Consider the following 4,260-nt stretch of genomic DNA (forward strand, 5'->3'; position numbering starts at 1 on the left):
CTTAGGGCCAGGACCAGAGGCAGGAGGACATTGGGGTAACAGAGAATGACTGCTAATGAGTATGGGTTTCTTTAGGGATGATAAGATTGTTCTAAAGTTAGATAATGGTCATGGTTGTGAAAATCTATGAATACCGTGCACGCTGGAGCCCGCACACCACAACTAAAGAGCTGGCATGCCACAACAAAGACCCAGCACAGCCAAAGAAATAAAATAAATAGATATTTTTAAAGACTCTATAAATATACTAAAACCCACTGAATTTTACATTTTACATGGGTGAATTTTATAGTATTTAAATCATATCTCATTACAGTTATTTTTTAACTTTATTTAAAAAATCAGACAATTGAGCCATAGTCTTCCAACTCCTGTGCTAGATTTTAACATTTTGTGCTTTTGAAACATGATAATAACAATGCGAAAAAAGAGGGGTAAAAGATAAGAAAAGAAAGTGAGTGAGAAACGGATAGGAGGAGAAAATTAGAAACGGATACAGAGCAAAAACTCAGAGAATGACTTAAAGAAAAAAGCAAAAAACATCTTTTCTTCCCTTTGTATATAAAAAGTTATAGATAAAACACTCCCTCATCCAGGAGGAATACCCAGTTTGAAAGCAGGAATCCAGAGAAGTTTGTCATGGGGAGATGAAAGGGCACCATACAGCCAGATCACTCTCTCCCCTGCTGTTTCCTAACAGCAAGCCCAGAGCCAAGTCACTCCATCCTGAGTATCTCTCTACTTCTCTCTAAAAGAGCAACAACATCTCTTTTCATAAGTGTAAAGCTCAAACATTTGAAAAATCTTGATTGATAGATTGAAAGTCGTCCAGTCGTATCCGACTCTTTGCAACCCCATGGATTATACAGTCCATGGAATTTTCCAGGCCAGATTACTGGAGTGGGTAGCCTTTCCCTTTTCCAGGGGATCTTCCCAACCCAGGGAGCGAATCCAGGTCTCCCTCATTACAAGCAGACTCTTTACCAGCAGAACCACAGGGGAATCCCCGATTGATTGAAAAATCTTAATACACTATAAAATGTGAGCATGATTACTATAAAACTGATTTTTTTTCTTTTATTGTGGCAGGAACGAAGGTTCCTTATTTGAATTTTTACTTCTTCGGATGCATATAAATAGGCCCAGAACAAAATAAGACATCAATATCAATTTTCCAAATAAAACTTAATAGAATTCAGTCCCATAGACAAGAGTTCCAGTCCACCATCTGTCATCCTCAACCAATGACAGGCATTATCTGGACCACCTTTTCCTCCAACCTGTGCAGAATAAAGTAGTAGCATCTGCAACTTAAAGACCACAGTTGCCACTTAGAAGTCAAAGCCTGGACACGCTTATAATTACTGGCATAAGGAATCAAGAAAACTGTAAGGCCCTTGTCTTTCTGAAAGCTGAATGACCAGTTCCCAAGAGGGAAAAAAGTAAACATTGAAAAAGTAAACACTGATAGAAATTCAATGCACCTATTGAATGGCAGTCCTACTGAATGGCAATGACTCTTTTCTGTTTGCTCATATTTGTTATGACTAAACATTGTGTGTGTGTATTCTCAGTCATGTCAAACTCTGCAATCCCATGGGCTGTAGCCCGCCAGGCTCCTCAGTCCATGGGATTCTCTAGGCAAGAATACTGGAGTGGGTTGCCATTTCCTCCTCCAGGGGATCTGCCCAACCCAGGGATCAAACCTGTGTCTCTTGCATCTCCTGCACTGGCAGGCAGATTCTTTACCACTTGCACCACCTAGGAAGCCCTATGACTAAACATTACTTTGGGTAAATAAAAATCTATGCCAGAAAAGTGAGCAGGAGAGAAAAAAAAATGGGCAAGACATCCTTCCAGACTGAACTGACCTCTGAGGCTGGAGGACTTCAAGTGTGTCCCTCATCTCTCCTGTCACTTTTCTCAAATTAAAAACATGAGAAACACTCATGCACCCTGGCAGGCCCTGGGCTAGGAGCGCCCTTTGTGGAATCTCCTGGATTCCCCACTCCTTCACTTTCTTAGGCTCAGTGACTTTGTTCCCTACTCTGAACAAACATGAACAGTGATGGTTCCATCCCTCCCAGAGTGGTTATGACAATCCAGTGAGTTCATATATTGAAGGCACTTAGAACAGAGCCCAGACCATGCTCATCACAACATAATGACTAACTGTTATTATCGGCTGTTATCTAGCTCCATTTCCTACAGATGGAAATCCTGGAGGATGAAAAATGATGCCAGCTGTATCAGCAAACAAAGGATGCTGCGGCCAGCAAGCTATCAGCCACCACAGCCGCCCCCAACTGTGCTCCCTGAGGGGATTCAGGGTGGGAAAAAGCTGGTTATTAGCCTTCTAGATAACCAAGGTGCATATCAAAAGAATGATTTCAATGAATCCAGACTCTCACATTTTCCCATACATAGAAAGGCACTGAATCCCTTAACTTGAGATGCCTGATTTTCCTTTATGCACAGCACAGTAATCTTTTGCTGTTCTGATTCCCCAGTTTTTGTTCCAAAAACTCCTGTCTATCCTGTATATCCTTCCTTACCTCTTCAGAGTCCTCCCCCAGAGCTATCTGAGAGGTTGTCTTCTGGGCTTAAGTCCTCAGAAAATCTACTCAATAAAAAGTAACTCAACATTTAGGTTGTGCTTTTTTTTTTTTTTTTTTTTTTCAGTTGACACCATGCTGCCACAGAGCAGCAGAGCTTAGGTTTGAACCCAAGTCTCCTGGAATTCAAGTTCTTAATCAATGTCACAGCCTTTCTGTTACCTTTCCAAAAAATACTTTCCAAATGGATAATTTAATCTCAATTCAATGCCATGGGGCTTCTCTGGTGGCGCAGTGGTAAAGAATCCACCTACGAATGTAGAAGACACAGGTTTGATCCCTAAGTCAGGAAGATTTCCTGGAGGAGGAGATGGCAACCTACTCCAGTATTCTTGCCTGGAAAACCCTATGGACAGAGGAGCCTGGCGGGCTACAGTCCCCGGAGTTGCAAAGAGTCAGACGTGACTTAGCGACTAAGCAGCAGCAGCAGCAATAATTCCATACTTGTTAGACATTGTTTTAAAGAGGAAAAGCTCCAAGCTGGCAGACAGAGAACCTAAGCTCAAATGCTGAGGGACAGAGGTAGAGAAAGATATGGTAAGTTTAGCAGTCTGTGGGGAACTTCAAGGTGAGGGAGTCTGAAGTTTAGAAAAAAAATTATAAGGCTAGAAATACTTAATACATATTGAGAAGTTGTTAGCTTAGGGATATAGGTGGGCACGAATGAGCTGGAAGAGGAAGAACGCATAGAGTATAAAAGAAGAAAGCCGGAAGCATAGGAAAAAACAGAGGCCAGGGCAACTGAGCTGCTCGGGGAAAGCAGATTTAGAAAATGCCAAATACACTTCGATCATGGCGGATTCAAGGAGCGGGTGCAGAGCGGAGAAGGAGCACGCTCATTCTGTATAATTGCATCTCACACCTTCTGCATAATACAGATTTGCTCCGAGATAAGCTATCTAGGACTTTCCATTTCTCTGCTGGCTGAGATCCAGCTTGGATTTGGCATTTCCCAGGGTGTTAACAACCGTGTCTGTATTTTGGTTCTGTACTTATTAGAAGTTCTCTGAAAATAGCCTCTAGCAACTTCTGCTCTGTCTTTCTGAATGTGATGCTGAAAACTCTTGCAGCTGAATATAATTTTCAACACTTCGCTTCTCCTGGAAGAACTGAGATGTAGATTCGTATTTGTCCCTTCAGGGTCCAGAAAGCAGCACCCCTCTTGTTTTACGGAAACCACACCCACAGTGGAACACCGCGAATTGGGGATTGGCTACCACATGTTGCATACTTCCATGGCTTAAAAGTGTAACACTGGTCCTTATACACTCTGGAGTGAAAATTCAAGCCAGGGAATCAGTCATTAAAAGAGAGATAGAGCAGTAACTAACATTTAATAATAATTCACATCATCCAAAAAATTATTTCAGAAAGTACATTGAGGAAAACCAAACTAAAATGGAGGCGGGGGGCGGGGGGGGGGGGGGGGGGATCATACATGAAAAACGAATATTCAATATGTGATGACTAAATGAAGTGTTAAAAGAGAAAGGTTATGATTTCACTTTTCCTTTGATCAAATAAAAGTTCTGAATGTGTACTAGATGCCAGTATTGTTTTAGCATTTTTGCACATGCCTTCTTTAATAGTCACAATCCTGGAAGAAAGCTTGGAATCATCACTGTACAAATAAAGGAACTGTTGT

Source organism: Bos indicus, chromosome 11 (genome assembly GCF_029378745.1).
Source record: "Bos indicus isolate NIAB-ARS_2022 breed Sahiwal x Tharparkar chromosome 11, NIAB-ARS_B.indTharparkar_mat_pri_1.0, whole genome shotgun sequence".
Lineage (NCBI taxonomy): Eukaryota > Metazoa > Chordata > Mammalia > Artiodactyla > Bovidae > Bos > Bos indicus.